This window comes from Pongo pygmaeus, chromosome 1, assembly GCF_028885625.2.
Source record: "Pongo pygmaeus isolate AG05252 chromosome 1, NHGRI_mPonPyg2-v2.0_pri, whole genome shotgun sequence".
Lineage (NCBI taxonomy): Eukaryota > Metazoa > Chordata > Mammalia > Primates > Hominidae > Pongo > Pongo pygmaeus.
Window position 1 is genome coordinate 197,312,331 of NC_072373.2, and position 20,044 is coordinate 197,332,374.

The 20,044-nt window shown below is 43.6% G+C and overlaps 1 protein-coding gene across 3 annotated transcripts in view; it reads left to right on the forward strand.

The window, feature by feature from the left end:
• Window positions 1-8,123: 8,123 nt before the first annotated feature.
• PHC2 (polyhomeotic homolog 2) overlaps window positions 8,124-20,044 on the forward strand; it is a 106,606-nt gene continuing 94,685 nt past the window's right edge. The window contains exon 1 of one of the 3 annotated variants that reach the window (XM_054463749.2): window positions 8,124-8,218. The gene's annotated coding sequence lies outside the window, so the exon portion shown is untranslated. Of the gene's footprint in view, window positions 8,219-8,883; window positions 9,018-20,044 lie in introns of those variants that run through there. The other 2 variants (XM_054463765.2, XM_054463757.2) reach the window with 2 other exon arrangements.

The following is a 20,044-nucleotide window of genomic DNA, read 5'->3' on the forward strand; positions in this document are numbered from 1 at the left end:
TCTCCAGAAGATTCTTCTTTGGCCGGGGAATGTTAGAAATAAGAATCCCTTCCATGAAAGCCTGGCCAGGCACCCAACTAGTATTCAAGACCTCAGGCAGGCCCTTTCCTCCTCTCTGTGCTTAAAGATCCCTGACCCAAAAGCTTATTAAAGTAGCAACAGAGGCTCCAGAGCCGGGCTAGGGCTTTTTGGTCTCGAGACTCCAGACCAGGATCCTTGAATTTACTTCTCCCTTGAGCAACCCTTAGGAAACAGACATCTTGAGCATGGGAGGACCAGCTGTTGGGGATAAAGCCTGACTTCCAAGCATAAGGTAAAAACAAGTTATGTTCCCTACATCAGACTTAAGCACAAAGAGGAACTGCTATAAGGGCAATGGATGAGTCACAGAATCCAAGGCTGGAGATGGTGCTGGGCCCCGGGTTAGGGAAGCAATCTGGAATCTTAGTACCCTGAAAAACCCAAGCATCGACTTTTCTTTCTCACTGAAGACAGACTGGCTCTATTTTCTGGTATGCATGGTGGAAAATGTCCACAGCCAACGGCTCCTGCATTTATACCACCTCCTTTCCAGAGAGCAACCAGAGTCAGGCAGAATAGCTTCAAGGGCCTGGAGATGGGATATGATTGGTTTAGTTTGGGTCAGGTGTCCACTTTTACCAATCACGTGTGGCCTGGGGTGAGGGGTGGAAGCACAGGTATATTTGACTGTTCTCCCAGCCTTCTAGATACAAGAGGAGCAAGGCCATTTCTAGAACAGGGATTCAGGGAAGGCAGGAGACAGAAGATCTTTTGCATGTGATTTGTCCAGTGCCACGTAACTAGAAAATGCAACACCAAGTCCAATAGATTCCTATGTTTTTTCCATTTTGCTCTATTTCGAGGTTATAAAATGAAGGTCATTGGGCCTAAGGGACACCAGAGGTGAAGCCCAGAGCCTCAGAATCCAATAAGAGTTTGGAGAGCTAAAAGCAATGAGTAAAACAGCGTTTCCCAATACTAGCTTCCCAGGTAGGCCATAAACTGGGGAGAGGCTGGACGTGATGGCTCACCCAGTAATCCCAGCACTTTGGGAGGCTGAGACAGGCAGGTGGCTTAAGCCCAGGAGTTCGAGACCAGTCTGGGCAATATGGTGAAACCCCATCTCTACTAAAAATACAAAACATGAGCCAGACATGATGGTGCGCACCTGTAGTCCCAGCTACTCAGGTGGCTGAGGCGGGAGGATCACCTAAGCGCAGAAAGTCGAGGCTGCAGTGAGCTGAGATTGCACTACTGCACTCCAGCCTGGGTGACAGAGCAAGACTTTATCTCCAAAAATAAAATAAAACCAAAAACTGGGGAGAATTATGTGTATCTAGCCTGGGTCCTGTCAGGTAGGAGTACTCAGTATTTAGTTCTAGAACAAATGAACAAGTGAATGAATGAATGAAGGAAGGACTGTGCTGCTAAGTCACTTGTAGAGCCTGGTGAAAAAGAAAGATAACAATAGTAAGCATTATTTATTGAGCACTTAGTATTCCAAAACTTTGCAGGTATTAAATCATTAATCTTCACATCAAACCAATGAGCTGAATATTATTATTCCCTTTTATAGATAAGATACTGAGGCACCGAAACATTAAGAAATTCACTCAAGTTCACTGGGCTAGTGAGAAAATCAAAAACCTAAGCAGCCAGGCCTGAGTGTCCACACTCAGCCACTGTATCACTGCCTCTCAAGATGCGAGCAGCTCATCCCAGATTTAGGGAATCAGAATCTCTGGGGGTAGAACCTGAAAATCCGTATTTTAACAAATTTCACAGGTGATTCTGATGCACAGCCAGAATCAGACCTAAAACGGTGCATCTAAACACTGGCAGTAAGCCTGGAGCCATATGGCGAGAATAAACAAGGTTGTTCCCAGGTTTTCAAAGTTTATCTGATTATGTGAACATAAGGTCTGTGGAATAATGTTGACTGATTATATCCCCCTTGTGAGGGGGAAACTCAAACCCAGATCAATTACAAAGAACCCTCTGGGGACCTTCAAACAGAAAGCCTGCTCAGAGGACCTGCTTATGAGCTGCTTTCCCAAGGGGCTGCGCAGCGGCTAGCAGGCCCCCATCCTTCGGAGAGTGAGGACTGACTGTACCTGCCCTAGTTCCTGGACTTTGATCTCCAGTCTGACCTCCTTCTCACCCCTGCTCTGATCTGACAACTCCTGCTGGGTTGACCCCATCTCTGACCCTGGTCTGCCCCAGTTTTCAGGCTCACTGCTCCAGACGGATATCTCACATCATGACAGCTCAAGGCAGGACAATATTTGTATCAGCCAATATTGGAATCAAAATACCATCTCTTCAAATGATGTAGTGGTAAATGGAATATTCACATCAGAACAACTGTAACTTTGAGAGTGGAATTCAGGTATCTTAAACCAACTCAGCACTGCCACTGAGCATGGGATATAGAAACAGTAAGATATAAATAGCCCTTGGTACTAACTGGAGCAATGCTCTTTCATTCATTGAACAAATGGTTATTGAAGGCTGATTCCACCATGGTTTCTGTGTTAGCACTGGGGACAAAAAAAGATGAACAAGATGTCTCTGCCCCAAGCAGTTCCATTACGCCCAATTTTGCTGTTGCACCCAGAGATGATGTTTCAAAGATTAGGCAATTAATTAGACCAATGAGAAGAATGGCTACAGGATTGCACTTTTAGAGAGGGCATGTTTCTAACTTTGTCCAAGGCTCCAAAGACCCTCAAATACTGGACCAACCTATGGAAGCTCAGGGAAGTTGGTAATGCGCCTCAGAACACAAACATTTTTCAAAAACTTAGATCTGTCTATGCACCAAAGGTTCAGGTCCAGGGGGATTGATAACCTTCCTAGTAGTCATCAAAAGGGCTCAGGTCTGGACTTTGACATACCTTGTTTGACATACCTTGTTCTGTTCCTAGCTGTATTCTAACTTGATGTGTGATCTTAGACAACTCACATCCACCATCTGGGCCACAGTTTCTTCAGACCACATCTTTTCTCTCTGCCCAACTCCTCAAAGAATATTTGATAAATGTTTGTCGAGTGAATGAATGACTCCCCAGCGTCCCTTCCAGCACTGGTATTGTAAGTCTGTGAGCTAGAAACTTCTTTGGAAAAGAATGGAATTGGCCTAGAAGAAAAAGTTTGGCCCATTCTTGAGGAACCCTTGGTCACACTTCATTCTGTCCGTGTGATCTGCCCCTCATGAAAAACCTCCCCTTTCTCTTCATTCCCTCCCTTCATTTTCCATCTCCTCTCCACTCTACCCCAAACATATTATTGTGGGTTATGTCCCCCAAAAGGATATGTTCAAGTCCTAGCCCCCAGTCCCCGTGAATGTGACCTATCCAGAAATAGGGTCTTGGCAAATGTAATCAAGTTAAGACAAAATCATACTGGATTGGTGTGGGCCCTAATCCCATGACTGGTGTCCTTATAAGAAGAGGTAAATTTGGATACAGATACACAGAGAGAACGCCATGTGGCAACAGAGGCAGAGATTGGAGTGACACATCCACAAACCAAGTGATGCCAAGGATTGCTGGCAGCCACCAGAAACTGGGAGAGAGGCATGGAACAGATTTTCCCCCTGATGCCCCAAGAAGGAACCAACCCTGATGACACCTTGATTTCAGACTTACAGCCTCCTAAACTGTAAGAGATTAAACTTGGGCTGTTTTAAGCCACCCAGTTTGTGATACTCTGTTAGGGCACCCCCAGCAAATACATCCATCCAAGGCCATTATTTGGAAATCACCCTACTGATGCATATTAACAGAGCCCTAAAAAGCTCCAGGGGTCCTGACATCTCTCCAAATGCACACTGAAGATGAGTCATCATTGTGTCTATTGTGGATCTCTGACACCAAGAAGCCTAACTCTCCCATGGGGAAAGGAGGGAGGCCTCCCACATTATTATTTATTAGAAAGAGGATGCTAGGGGGTGGGGAGGAGAGTCACCAGCTGCTTTTATTCCCACCAGGGACAGCTCAAGAAAAAATGGACTTTTATCGCTATAAAAGGATGTCATAGTCACTTATTTTCACTCATTCAGTAAATGTGTATGGAGCACCTACTATGCCCAGTGCTGGTGGGTGACTGGAGAGAGTGTATATATGGATGGGGGAAGGATGCTAAAGAAATGTAACACACATTCCCTGGGTCCTATGAGCCAAGCTGGAGTAGGAGGCCTGCATGTAGCATGGTGGGTTACTAGCATGGACTTGGGAATCAGATAGTCCCAGCTTGGATCCTGGCTCGGCCACTGACTTCCGGTGTGATCTTCTTGAACATGTTACTTAATCTCTCAGAGGCTTAGGTTTATTTTGAGGATTAAATAAAATGATGTATATAGCACAAGGCCAGGCTAAGTGCTCCATAAATGTTAGTAATTCTCATTAATGTAGAGCAAAGATGTTTACCAGAAACAACTCAGGAAAAGAACAAGGTGATTTTGATGAGGTATGACCTCTGTCCAGTTCAGGCCCTCATCACCTCTTGCCAGACACGATCTGGTTGAATGCTCAGAACAACTCTGGGAGGAAATTAGTCTCATTTCACAAATCACGAAACTATGGCTCAGAGATGTAAAATAAGTTGGCCAAGCTCACAGAGCAAGGAATGTGGCAGAGCCAGGCGCAAACCAAAGTTCCCAAGCACATGTCTTCCTACTCCTAGGCAACATTTATATGCCAGTCAGAAGGGGGTTGGAGGGCAGGCAGCACATCGGAGAGGGCCTAGAGAACTTCACTTAAGCTGCAGTGGCTTCTATAGAAAGTACGTTGCTTGTACTGGATTTATACATTTATTCTTGTTTAATTAGCAAATACATCTCTAGTGTATACTATGGGGTGTTCTAAGCAGTTTATGTTAGTAACTCATTTCATCCTAACAAGAATCTATAAAATGGACATTGTTATTATTTCCATTTTACAGATGTGGAAATTGATATGCAGGGAGGTTAAGCAAGTTTCCTAACATCACACAGATAGTTGAGTAGTAGAAGCAGGATTCAAATCTGGGTTTTGATTCCAGAGACAATGCTCTTAACCAGTGTTCTATTCTGTGGTATCTTTTTGTCAGGGGGTAATAGGTTGGCTGTTGGAGTGTGCACATAGTGGGGAACTGGGGAGGATTAACACCACACGCACACACACACACACACACACACACACACACATACACATGCCACCCTTTGGTGCTATTGCTGCAATAAGACCATGAGTCATTTGACCCTCTAGGGTGAATGGCAGGATGGGGGCTGTTTAGCCCTGGGATTCTCTGAGTCAACAACTTCTCATCCCTGGCCCACTTCCTGAAAACTCTTTGCGCCTCAGCTTTGGAAACCTTTTGAGCACAAAAAGCTCATTTCCTGTGGTCAGGAAGGATGGGACGAGTTCCTGATGACAGCTCATCTCCCTCACTAAGGCGCTCATAAAAGTGTTTCAAGGAGCCTGACTTATGGCTCCACTGTTTGTCAAGATCCCCTTCTGCAAGGAGCAACTCCAGTAATTTGGTGCTAGGAGATGTGCAAGAGAAACAAGCTCCTTTGAGTGCAGGAATTATTTATGATCCCAAGAAGAGAGAATGTCATTTGGAGAGATAACAAGCCTTCAGCACCACAACAGGCTGTTTAATATGCCACGAGGGATGGAAGGCAGCTTCAGAATTCCAAAGCTAGCTAGGAAGCCTTGAGAGATTGTGTACATGTGGGTTGTCTGTTCCTAGGAAAGCTCCTGGGATGATAACAAAAATGACAATAGCTATCAATTATGGAGGGTTTATCCCTGGGCCGGGGCCTATATATGAAATGTTTATATATATATATATGAAACTGAGACTTTGGGAAGTATATATACATATATATATACACACACACAGTAAGTCATTAAATTCTCACAACATTTCTATCCTATTTTACAAATGAGGAAAGTGAGGCACAGAGAGTTTAAGTAACTTGCCCAATGTCACACAGTCAATGAGTGGCCAAGTCAGGATTTTTTAACCCAAGCAGGTCTGCTTCTATGTTTGTGCTCTTAAGCACCAGTCATGTTTTAGGAGAAAATTGGGTTTTAAAGCAGTCTAGGAAGGTGAAATGTACGTATATTCAAAATTACCTTTGATGATCCCTTTAAATGCCTATAAAGTTTAGTATATTTAGTTTGAGGCATAGAGCCCTGTCCAGTAATCCATAAATATATAAAAGTTAGAGAACCATGGCCAGATGTGGTAGCTCACACCTGTGAATCCCAGAGTTTTGGGAAGCCCAAGTAGAAGGATTGCTTGAGGCCAGAAGTTCGAGACAAGCCTGGGCAACATAACAATTACCCGGTTGTTGGGGTGCATGCCTGTAGTCACAGCTACTCCTCGGGAGGCTGAGGCAGGAGGATCACTTGAGCCCAGGAGTTCAATGTTATGGTGAGCTATGATCACACCACTGCACTCCAGCCTGGATGATACAGCATAATTCTGTCTCTAATAAATAAATAAATAAATAAATAAATAAATAAATAAATAAAATTAGAGAATCACTGAGCTAAACAAGTCTGTACACAGATGTTTGTGTTTTTAAACTACTATGCCTTTAGCTAAACTATCAAATCCCTAAGGTAAAAATGGAAAGACAGGCCGGACGCGGTGGCTTATGCCTGTAATCCCAGCACTTTGGGAGGCCAAGGCGGGCGGATCACCTGAGGTCAGCAGTTCGAGACCAGCCTGGCCAACATGGCGAAACCCTGTCTCTACTAAAAGTACAAAAACTAGCCGGGTGTGGTGGCAGATGCCTGTAATCCCAGCTACTCAGGAAGCTGAGTCAGGAGAATAGCTTGAATCCAGCAGGCAGAGGTTGCAGTGAGCCAAGATCGCACCATTGCACTCCAGTCTGGGTGACAAGAGCGAGATCGGACTCAAAAAAAAAAACAAAAACAAAGGAAAGACAGAGAATTCTACAGTGCCCCTACCTACCTGGTGACTCTATTCTCTTTTAATATATAGCCTCTGCGACCTTAACATATGTCACTTGTCACAAGGTAGATTTGCTGTGGGATTAAGACATAACACCATCATATCTTGAGAGGAGACAAAATTCTATTAGAGAAGGGATTCTAAGTCCAATCCTAAATTAAATAAATCTGATACAATGAGACTAGCTTTGGGGGCCAGATAAACCTGGATTTGAACCCTAAATCTGCTACTTACTAGTTGTATAACATTGGGCAATTTGCTTAACTTCCCAAAGTCTCGGTTTCTTAATCCATAGAATGGTCACAGTAATTCCACCATGTTGAGAAGACTGAATTTAAAAGTTTCTAAAGTAATGAGCTTCAGTATAAATCACTGTAACTCAGCATTAGCTCTTAATAGCTGTTTGACCTAAATTATGTCACATGGCCTCTCTGAGCCTCATTTTCTCTCCTTTGTAACACGGGCATAACTGTTCTGCCTACTAATCTCAAAGATCACTGTAAGGAAACAGTAAAACGCTGTACAAATTATGTACAAGGATTTTCTCAATTGCTCAGCACACCTGGAATTTTGAGGAGGTGCTAGGAGACCCCTGCTGGATTAAAAAAAACTCGCGATTGTCCCGGGTCTGAAGTCAAAAATGATCTTAGATCTCCACTTTTGCCATTTAATGTTGTTGTATGATTTTGAGTGAATGATCTAACCTCTCTGAGCCTCCACTTTCCCTGCTATCTAGTGGAGTTAATAGGACAGACATCACTTTCTGCAGCAAAGTGTTAAGGCACGTGGTAAGTGCTCAATAAATGTTGGCTGAATCTGGATCTCTCTGGCTGAGACAAATCTCTCCATCCGCGAGGTGGGAAAACTGCGCGTGGTCGCCATGTGGAGCTCAGGTAGAGGAGATGCTCCCGGGGGCACCGGGCTCCGGCGCCTCCCCACTCCCCCGCCCACCAGCCCGCCCGTTGCCATGGCCACCGGTTCAGGCTGGGAGCAGCACTAAGGCGTGTTCCGCCCAATCCCCGCCCTTCCAGGGTGACCATTGGCTGGAGCGGCCACGTGACGCGCGCTGTTATGCTAATATATGGTAATATAGCCCACGCCCCTCCTCCGCGGGCAGCGTCCGAGTAGCCAGCAGGGTGCGCGGCGCCGAGCTGAGGGGGCGGGCTGAGGGGCGGCCCCCGGGAGAGAGCGGCCAGGTGGAGGAGGAGCGCGGAGGCGACCGCAGGTAACGGGCGGGCGCGTGCGCGCTGGGGCCAGCTCGCGGCTGACGGGCAGCGCGCGAGGGACACCGGCCGCCGAGCTGCCGGCTTAACCCTTTGGGCACCCAGCTGTCACGGTCGGGCCGGAGCGCTCGGCCGGGACGGGCCGCGCGGGGCGGGGCATTGCCATGGGCACGGACAGGCGGGCGGCAGGCGGCCTGACCCCTGGTCCGCGGCGTGGGGCGCGCGCTGGGAGCCCGCAGTCCCGGCCGGCGACCGGCAGAGCGCGGCGCCTCCGGGCCGGAACCCGCCGCGAGGAGGGCTGCGGGGAGCTCTGGGGCCGAGGCTTGCCGGGGGGCTGCCGGGAACCGGAACGGGAACGGGCCGAGGTCCCGTCACTGACTCGCTTTCTCCGGGGACCGAGCCCCCTCCCGCGGAGAGGCCCGCGCCGCGGCAGCCCGTGGCCTTGCGCGGCCTGCGCCTGCTCCGCTCGTCCCGCAGATGCGGTGAGACCCGGGCGTCGGGCCTGACCAGGGCGCCCGCTCCCCAGCCGCGGCGTGACAGCCCAGCCGCCGGCACTTTCGGTCCAGAGTCAAGCGTGGCGTGGGGGGCCCCAGCAGAGGGAACCGGGGGTTGCTGGAACTGGGAGGAGAGAACAGCCCCCTAAAAGAAAAGCGGGCCCCAAGGTTGGAGAAGGAGGGATGCCCTAGAAAGGCGCTGGTCCCTTGTTTTCTGTGCTGGGTGATGACCTGAGACCCAAGGGAAAAGGTCGCTGCTGGACACCTGGATCGGGTCTGTCATGCACAGAGGAAGCGGCTGTTCTACGTGAGTGTCTAACAAATTTCTTATAAGGCGAGGTTTAAATTCATCTCCCCCCCTCCCCCCTCCTAGGTCTGCTATAGAAGTGTCTTCTTGTAATTATCCCCCTCCCCCAATTCACTAAGACTGGTGGCAGCTTTAGGCGCACAGTGTAATTTAGCTTTCGCTACAATAGAAACGGTAGGAGGAGAGATGCGCTACTGATACTAAGCTTGCCCTGGGAGTTTCTTGGAAGTGTGGGGGAAAAAAATATTTCTGTCACCAGTGGGGATGAAAAATCGGCTAATGCGCCCGTGATATCAATAGAGTTTCTTTTATGAGTCTAAAGTCGTTCCTTCTAAATCAAGAGAAAACGCGGTTACAATTGAAAAGTACCAGAAACCAATTTGATTTTGCAAGTGAAGTGCAAATTGCACTTCCACGTTGCTGTTGATGTCTTTTATCACCCAACAACAAATACTTGGCATATGCCAGGCACTCTGCTATGTCTTGGGGATGCAAAGATGAATAAGATAATTAGTCCCTGTCCTGAAAGAAGTGGTGGGAGAAACATACGAAATTGCTAGTAAAAGTGATTAACAGCATAATAGACGTGAATGCAAAGGGCTGTGGAAGCACAGAGGAGGGAACAATTAGCTGTCTGAGAGGACCAGGGAAGGCTTTCCAGAGAACACATTTAAGCAAGGTGTTGAAGGATGAATAGGAGTTTGCCTTGCAGAGAAAATTGGAAAGGACTGAAAAGGCAGCCAAAGCGGGGGAACAGCGAATGCAGCCACATAAAGAATATGTTATCTCTAGGGAATGGCTTTCTATTGGAACTATGGCTTTTTTTCCTTCCTCTGTAATGTAACTTTCTAAAAGTAGCCTAGAATTTCTCATTCCCAGCACAGTTGTCCAGTGATATTTTTCTTATTGTTTTCTTCCCCATATTTTCCCCTCATCAGTTTTTCTGAGCCTCATTCCTGGTCTTTGTCACCCATATCTTTCTAAGTAAGGGTCCATCACGTGGAGGTGGAATAGCAGTAGTTTTCAATTGCTCCAAGGGAGAGGGCCTGAAAACTGGGCATAATGTTTGGCACTAGAGGCAGCATCTGAGAAGGGCAAATCTAAATCACACAAAAAGAGAATATATGGCCATAACTAGGGAAGCAATGCTGAATGTCAAATTTGTGAGACCTGGGGAAATAAGTAGTAAGATCAGAAACTGGAAGGATCTGGGTTAAGAGAGGTTTGGATTGTGAGATGGGTCAGGGCAAGTAGTCCAGGACTGAGACCATGAATCGTGCAAGTGCAGCTGAGCCCACTGTTGCATGGTGCCAGCTGTGCACAACAGCAGTGGATCTGCCAGACCGGGCCAGGCCCTCCATAGGCTTTCCAATGCCTCCTCCTTTCTGTTCACCCTCCCTCCTTACTATTATCCTCTTCTCTTCGTCCCAGTTTCCACCCATGTCTCACATGCATTGGGCTTTTTTTAATGAGGTCTTAGCTAACAGAGCAGAGAAAATCCCATTCTGCTGTCTTAGCATCTATCTCTAGAACTATAAATAGTCCATTTAACCTCATTAGCCATCAACTAGCCAGCCTATTTTTACTTTCTGATCATTTAGAAGCTGAGCAAGGTTGGGCCCAGAGTAGCAAAGTGGACCTCATCCCCAAAACTCTCCTAATATTTGAATCAGATAAAGGCCTTTTTGCTTTGCTTATACCAAATTTATTTTTAGAATGGATTATGGCGAGTTTTTGGCAAATTTCCTGTTTTGAATTATATTACAGATCAAGTCGTGTAAAGAAGGTGTCACTGGGGTGACATGCTTAATACGGTCTGCTAAGATTGATGATACTATAAGTGCTGGAAAATCATGGGCGGTATTTAAGCAATCTTCTCAATCAGTGTATTTACTGAACACCTGCTTGTGTGCAAACACTATCCTGTATTTGTGATGTGGAGGAGACAGGAAAATGAGAGTGGTGGTGTAGTATGGGGGTTATTCTCAGCTAAACAAAGATTTGGATCCCAGTTCTACCAGGTACTTGCTACATGACTTTGACTTCAGTTTCTTCATCTGTAATAATGCCACCTACCCAATATAGTTGTGAGGACTAAATGAAATCACAAATGTATAGCAGTCATTTAGTACCTTTTTGAGATGCTTAATGCGTGGTATTATAGGAGTTGAGAAAAGAAAAAAAGTGGTGATAATTGAAGCCATATGATTAGCTGAGTTCACCGCTGGTAACAGCATAGAAATAGAATAGAGGACGAAGGACTGAAGCTTGAAGATATATCCCACATTTAGGGAGGGAGGGAGAAGACATGGAGTCCGTATGGTAGAAAATAAGAAAAGAAGCAAGAGAACCATCTAATGTATTCATCCAACAAATGCATTCTATTCACCACCATTTGTTGTGTACCTGACAGATGCCAAGGCCAGTTAGACATGCTATTAACCATGAGAGTGTAGTATCACAGAAGTCAAGAGAAGAAAAAGTTTTGAGCTGCAGAAATTGGTCAGCAGTATGAAATTGTACAGAAAGAGTGGGAAACATTCATTATATTTAGTAAACAGAAGGTCATTAGTAACTTTTTGAAAATGATAGCTTCAGTAGAGAGGCGGGGGTGGCCATGGGGATATTAAAAGCCACATGAGAGAGAACTGTGGCATGAGATGCAGATAAGAAGTGGAGACAGCATGCGGATCACCTTTTGTATGTTTGGCAATGAAAGGAAGAAAAGAAATAGAAAAGTGATTAGCGAAGGCAGCACAGTCAAGCGGAAGATTAATTTTCCCTGTCTGCTTCATTATTTTAGTTGACCTAAAATATTATTCTTTTTCTTTCATATCCTTAATAGCAAGTCAGCAGTTCATTTCTTAAACTTACTGCTTTGATAACTACCTGTATGTTTCACTGAACAGTGATAGTGTAGCTATCGTTTATTGAGTGCTCACTATGTGCTAGGCATTGTGCTAAGCTCTTTGTATACATTCTGTTCATTATCCCATTTAATCTTCCCAGCACCAGATTATAACCACACAACCTCTTGGCAGCATGGAAAGACTGAGTAAATTGCCAGAGGTCACATAGCTAATGAGTGGCACAGATGGGATTTGGATCCAGCTCAGACTCTAAAGCTTTCCTGAAGGATCATGCTATATAGTCTCTGAAGTCAGGACCAGCTTTGTGGGTATGCAACCTGTGCAGTCTCCCAGGGCCCTGTGTTTAGAGGGGCCCCATGCTTGGTTTAATACTCTCTTGTTGCTGTCTTGAAATTCTTAATGATTTTTAGCAAGGGGGTTCTACATTTTCATTTTGCACCAGGCCCCACAAATTATGTACCCAGTTCTGCCTGAAGGTATCTGTACTACCTCCTGAAGGTAGGAAAGCATTTTGTGCTGTGGCCTTTGGTTTGGGTAGGTGGCCTAAGTCCTTGCTGTGTCGTGCTGCACAATCACATTTTCCTATGGTCCCCTCATTTTGGACTCTGTGAGTTTGCTGGTGTGAAGGGCAAAAGGAAATGCCCAGTCAATATGAAGAGAATAGAGAATAAAGAGGCAAGGAATTGCTTACTTGACAGACTTCTGGAAACTCATCCACCATGTTTTGAGGGTATTACTGAAGAGAGTTATAGTCCTGATGCTATTGTTACTCCCAGTTTAAATACAACACAAGTTCATTTCTATTCCTTTTGTAGCCAGGTATACCCATTTGTTCATGGGAAGATATGGAGACCATTTTTCAACCTACTGAAACAGAAATTGGAGTGGAACAGGTACACTACGACTTGTCTGCCCTCATCTGGTGCCTTTTTAACCAGGTTGATGCCACCCTTTGACCCTCAAACCATGGACCCCCCCAGCAGCTTTGAACCCCACTGGTTGCCACCATTGTCTGGAATGCTTCTGTTCTGTCCTGCCTTTGTTGCCTACTCTGTTCCTTCATCTACCCACATGAATCATGAAAAACAGAAACTTCTATTTTCTCTCATTTTTGGCTTTAGAAAAGAAATAGAAAAGTGATTAGCGAACTGACAACCAATTAGGTTTTTCTGGGTTTTATGGTTATGGTTCTCTCAGAAACAATTTTTACTCATCCTCTTTCTCCTCTCACTTCTGGTCTCTCTGAGTAATGATTTGACCAAGTCCTGACATCACTTGACACTTACCACTTGACCACGTCCTACGCCAACTAACCTGGATTCCTTTGTGGGGGAAATCAGACAAGACTGAGATTGTGTTGCCTCCTCCCATTACCTGTCTCATCCCCGTTCAGAGTGTTTGTTCTCATTTTCTATGCCCAAAATGTACCAGGTAAGCCTAAGAAAACGTGAGACGAAAAATATGAAGAGATGTCCAATATAACCTGCAGTATACATCATGAAACGTAGTTTACATGGCTGGGCTGGGTCTTCTCCATAGTCTCCTAGTTATGCTGTGGCATGGTCTCCATAAGGCACTGTAGTAGTTATCCATTGCTGTATAACAAATTACCCCAACATTTACCAGCTTAAAACAAAATTTTCTACTTATCTTTTAAGACTCAATTCAAGCATTGCCTCTCAGAAGGCATTTCCCAGCTTGCTTTTTAAGAATTAGTAATCTTCCTCTTTGATATTTCTTCGTACTTTAGCATCTCGTTATAGCATTTACCACATTGTTATAATTGCTAGGGACCATGTCTTTTTCATACCCTTAACTTCAGTTCCTAAAACTATTTCTTGAACATCACAGATGCTCAGTAAATGGTTGTTAAAAGAGCTTAAGAATAACTCATACCTTTATCAGCTTTCACTTTATTCTTTATAAAACGTAGGTATATTGCAAAGTATCTAGCCTTGTTTCCTGTGATAGGCTCATATATCATTGTTGTTGAAGGTTAAATGTAAAGAAACTGTTGTATATGTCCAAGACTGCTTGACTTGCCAACTTATCTACTCCAGTGAAGACTTCTTGAACTTATCTTTATCTGTAGGTCTCTGTGCCATTCCTAGTCTGAAACCAATTCTGGCCCTTATAGGAAATTATACAGTGAGCACCCCTAGTCCAAAGATACTTGGTTCAATAATAAAGTCAACATTTATTCACTATTCATATATTTGACTGTTAAATTTTATGAGGGTACATCTGTGTCTGGCTTATTCACTGCTCTTTTCCCGACACCATGCCCTAGTAGATGCACAGCAAATACTTAGTGAATGAATTAATGAAACTCAGTTCTTGATAACTCATGTCCCATTCCTGTTATCCAGATTCTGACCTCTGATCACCCAGAATCTTAGGCCTGATTCATCATTTCATGTGACCCAGACTTTTTGTTTTGGTCCTTGACTTTTATCTTCCAGGGCCTTATTATGGCTGGATAAGAATCTGACCCCTTGCTTACTCAGAACTAAAGTATCTCTTTGTTTCTTGATCATCCTAACTAATAATATAGGCCAGATACCCTTAGAAAAATATTATTTTCTCTACCTGAAGCCATAAACATTCAGAATACAGATTAAATGTATTTAAAAATATTTAAACTGAAGATAATTATTTTCAAATTTCTAAAGAAACAGGCCCTTTAAGAAACAAGTTTTGGGCAGAGACCAGCGTCTAAAATTTTGTGAGTCTATTAGAATGATTAACTTGTAAGCTTCAGCAAATCAATGCAAATTAATTTTTATACCCACCAGTGAATCAAAGGAGGGGAGGGAATTGAGTGAGTGTGTAAATATGGTTGCCAGGGAAACTTTTCCTGACAGAAGAGAGAACCTCGCAGGAATTTATACAGGCCCACAGAAGCAATGTAACCTGATCTTTCTCTGTTCTCTTTCTGATGGGGGAAGAAAAGATGTAAAAACCATGGGTACAGATAAAGGTGGCTTTAGACTTTTCAAGAGACTTGAGGAGTAAGTTCTCCAGAACAAATGATGACTATTATAAGGCACCCGTTCCTTCTAAGGAACCATCTGGAAATGAATCTATCTCTAAAATAGTATTAATGAATCAATCTCTATAATAGTATTAATTTACTCAACAAATATTCAGCACTTTTTTTTTTGTTTTGCTTTTTTGTTTTGTTTTTTTTTTTTTTTTTTTTTTTTTTTTTGAGACGGAGTCTTGTTCTGTCGACCTGGCTGGAGTGTGCAATGGTGCAATCTCAGCTCACTGCGACCTCCACCTCCTGGGTTCAAGTGATTCTCCTGTCTCAGCCTCCCGAGTAGCTGGAACTGCAGGTGTGCGCCACCATGCCTGGCTAATTTTTGTATTTTTGGTATAGATGTGGTTTCACCACGTTGTCCAGGCTGGTGTTGAACTCCTGATCTCGTGATCCGCCCTCCTCGGCCTCCCATAGTGCTGGGATTACAGGCGTCAGTCATGTGCCTGGCCTTATTCAGCACTTTCTAAATAAAAAATATGTATTTCCATTGTCCAGAAGGAAATATAATTATAAGCAGTTGATAATTTGAAAGTACTGCCTTACACCTAGTTCTTCCAAGTTTTGCCCCAAATTAATTTTTTTAGTATAGGGTAATGTGAACTTAATTAAATATTTAATGCTGTTTCTAGAAATAAAATTCTGCTTCTGTACAAAAAGCTTAACAGGAGTGTATCTTCTGTTATTTCCATTCTTTGGTTGCTGCTCCTGAGAAAAAACTAATTCATTGGTCCATAAAGCCATACCCCCATACCCCAAAGTAAATGTTCATGTAGTGACAGTGTCATCTTAATTTTAGATAGAGTACCAGTGAAGGACACATCCGTCTCCTTGATGGCTAAAATCATGAGATCCTTCTTATTTTAGCTGTACGGGACGGATGGTTTCAGGTCTTAAAATCTTGGCTGTAAAATGCATTTGGATTGAAATATGGAACACTGTCCCATATCTGAAGCCTACCATTCAGTGTCTCCATTCCTTCTCTTCCCACTTTTATTTTGTTTTCAGTTACAAATAAGGCTTGTATTTGTTTGAAAAAATATATAATTTTTAAGCCCTTTAATACTTTAATGTGCTAGAGTTATGTTCCAAGCACAGTATCTTCCACTGGCCTGCAGAGAGACAGTTGGAGGTAAGGGTTCACTGCAGGGACACTAGAGCCATAATGCTGGGGTTCTAGCCTTGCCTCTGCCACTCATGAGCTGTGAACTTCCCAGCCTCCTTCCATCTGTACTCTCTCTGCTCCAATCTTCTTGGGTATAGTGGGGGAGAATCACAGTCCCTACCTCGAAGAATTATAGAATTAAACAGGTTAATAATGTGAGGTACATGATAAGAATTGTGTAGGTTTTACCTTTCATTATTTCCTGGGGCCTACTAGATAGAGTTGATATTTGAAGGAAGAGAAAGTTGAGATGTATAAAGGTATAATAACTTGCCTAAAGTATACAGTAAATTTAGGCTCAGACTATTCTCATTCTTAAGTTAGCAAGGAAGTTTTCCATTCCACTTAGTAAGAGAGAGAGAAAATGAGAATTAGAATAAGAGGGCAGAACTTGGCTTTTAGGGCATTTTGAAATAGAGGTTACTTCACATAAGATAGTGACACTAAAGCACATGAAAATGAAATTGCCTTCTCAAAGGCAGAGTATTAGAAATGGTTTGGAATAATATAAGTAGGGAATGTGATACTAGGTCAAGCCCATTGTATAACTGGCCCCAAATTTGGTTTCTGATCATGATAACAGAGCTCAGTTGGAAGGGTGTATTGTAGCTGCAAGCCATGACAAAATCTTCTGATTACAGGGATGGGCTTGCCCATCCCTAACTGTCTTTTAGTATCCTTCTGTCTTTGTTTACCTGAGTATTTAAGCTTTATTTCTATTTTTGGCCTCTACAATCTTATTTATTTATTCAACAAACATTTAATAAGCTTCTATACCTCACTCTAGCAGCTGGGGATGCAAAGATGAGGAGAACCCAGGCCTGGTACTACAGAGGTTTCTAAAGAAAGAAAGACATGGAAACATTAATTATGGTATTGTACTTAGTACCATAATAGAAGTATAGTCCCTGCTTAGAAATGTTAGGAAAAGTTTTCTGGCAAAAGTGACCGAGTAAGAAGGAGCTTCTCAGCCAGACAGAAGCAATGTCTGCAAAGGTGAGGTTGTATTTGCTTGAGAGAGCACATATGGGGAACCTCCAAACAACCTTTCAAGACCACAGCAGAACATTTGAGGAGGGTCATTGCAGAAACAAGGCTGAAAAGTAGGCTGGCATCAAATCACAAAAGGCTTGGTTTACCAGGCTAAGGAATTTGGACTTTATGGTGGAGGCCATAGGGAGCTGTTAAAGCCCTTAGGAGTAACGTGATCAGATCTGCCTTTTAGAAAGAACACATCAGCAATGTGAAGGGTGGTTTGGACAGGAGTGAGACCAGAGACAGAATCATGCAGTTAGCGAAGAACCTTTAATGAGCCTTCTTGTCTACTGCCAGTATGTTTACTCTTGAATATATATGTTTGTTCATTCAACCCCAGTTTGTTAATGGCATGTGAGATACTAGACTCGCTGCTGGAAATACTGAGAAACAACACACCACCCATGTCTTGGAGTTGCTTGCAGTGTTTTATTTGTCCTAAACACAAACTTCCTTGAGTTTTCAGCTTCTCTTGTCTATCCTCTACTTCATCTCAGTCCCGGGACTGGGGTTCTGGTATGTTGAAATGAGCTCATTTGGGTTTATCTTGTCTGTACTCCTCATGACATCACGCATAACTCCTTCCTTTCAGCCTTCATATTTCCAGAGTGCAAAGTTCTAATCATTTAATAAGTTCCTGTAGAGAATGCATCTGTTACATCCCTTTACTTAGACTTCTGCTATTTAAATCCTTATTTTTTTCTTATTTCCCCCAACCTCAAGTACTGTGTGTCAGCGCTCTTAGTCACACACTTTGCCCTACTTCCTGTCCTTTACTAGCTTACGAAGTCCCGTCTTTATTCGTCTTTTCCTGTTTCCCCAAGGATATGCATACCAGAATTGTAGACTACATTATTTTCTTTGCTTTTCTCATGTGGGTGCCTTTCCCCCATGAGATCACAGTCCCCAGAGGAATAGTTCCTGACAATAAAGAAACTGAAGATAAGACAATATTTCTCCTGAAATAGAAGAGATGGAGTTGTATTAGAAACGGTAGTGTTTATTACATAATAATAATTGGAATTACAACTTATTGAGTGCTCATATATGATAATTGTCATGCTAGAGCATTACGTGAATTCTTATTTAATCCTCACAGCTACTCTGAGGTAAGTACTCATGTCATTTCCATCTTACAGATGAAGAAACAGGCTCAAAGAGGTGAAAATAGTCTGGCCACGGTGGCTTACACCTGTAATCACAGCACATTGGGAGACTGAGGCAGGAGGATCACTTGAGCTCAAGAGTTCGAGACTAATCTGGGCAACATGGCAAGACCTTGTCTCTACAAAAAAATTTAAAAATAAGCCAGGTGTGGTAGTATGCACCTGTGGTCTCAGCTACTCAGGAGGCTGAGGTGGGAGGATCGCTTGAGCCCATGAGGTCAAGGTTGCAGTGAACTATGATCATGCCACCACACTCCAGCCTGGGTGACAAAAAGGAAAGAAAAAAAAAAAGAGGTGAAATAACTTGTCCAAGTTCAAATCATGAATACATTAGCCAGATTTTGAACTGAGGACTGACTCTAGAACTGAAGTTCTTCATTGCTGTGTAATGTAGGGTGAACATGTAGGCTTTGAGTTCCAGTACCTGTGGTCATTAAGAGTGAGCTGATTTTTTTCAATCTTCCTTTAGTTATAACTGCCATCACCAAATCTAGTTTCTCTTTATCTTCTTGATTCTTACTAGTGATCTTAGTAAGCTGTTTTATTTGAATCATAAGAAGGTCCAGGCGTGTTTCCCCCCCCCGCAAAGTTTGTGATCAGTGTCATAATTGTATAGATTTGAGTTTGTATGTTAGCACTATTGTGGTGTTATAGTTCATTGTAGATACTATGCTTACAGTTTTGGGACCTATCTCTAGGTGAATGGATTGTGCCTTGAAACATGGTTGCATAACAGGTTTGTTGTAGAGAGAGCTAAATATCCTTTAAAAATAAATGTTGTTTATGTAATAATTTCCACACCACATCAGCCTTCCCTAGTGATAAGTAGTAGGCTGAATAATGACCACCCAAATATATTAGCTCCTTATCCCCAGAACTTGTAAATATTACCTTATAAGGAAAAGGAATATTTGCAGATGTGATTAAAGATCTTGACATGGGGGGATTATATCTGGGTGGGCGCTAAATACAATCACAAGTGTCCTTATAAGAGAGAGGTGGCCAGGCATGGTGGCTCACGCCTGTAATCCCAGCACTTTAGGAGGCCGAGGCGGGTGGATCACAAGGTCAGGAGATCGAGACCATCCTGGCTAACATGGTGAAACCCCGTCTCTACTAAAAATACAAAAAATTAGCCGGGTGTGGTAGTGGGCGCCTATAGTCCCAGCTACTCGGGAGGCTGAGGCAGGAGAATGGCATGAACCTGGGAGGTGGAGCTTGCAGTGAGCTGAGATCGCGCCACTGCACTCCAGCCTGGGCAACAGAGCGAGACTCCATCTCAAAAAAAATAAAAGAGTGAGGCAGAAGGAGACATAGACAAGGTGGAGACAATGGACATGGAGGTTATATCTGGGTGGGCCCTAAATACAATCAGAAGTGTCCTTAGAGAGGCAGAGGGAGACACAGACAACATGGAGACAATGTAAACACAGAGGCAAAGATTGGATAGATTCTTCCCTAGAACCTCCAGAGGGAGAGCACAGCCTGCTGACCCCTTGATTTCTACCCAGTGAAGCTAATATTGAACTTCAGGCCTCCAGAACTGTGAGAGAATAAGTTTCTGTTGTTTTAAGCCACTAAGTTTGTCATCATTTTTATGGCAGCAACAGGGGACTAAACAACGAGGGTAGTCACTTATCATACTGCTTAGCTCATTTTGAGAGAAAATATTATGACTTAATAAAGACAACAACCAACTAATATAACATGTATAATAATAATTTCAGCAAACGTTTATGTAGTCTTTACTA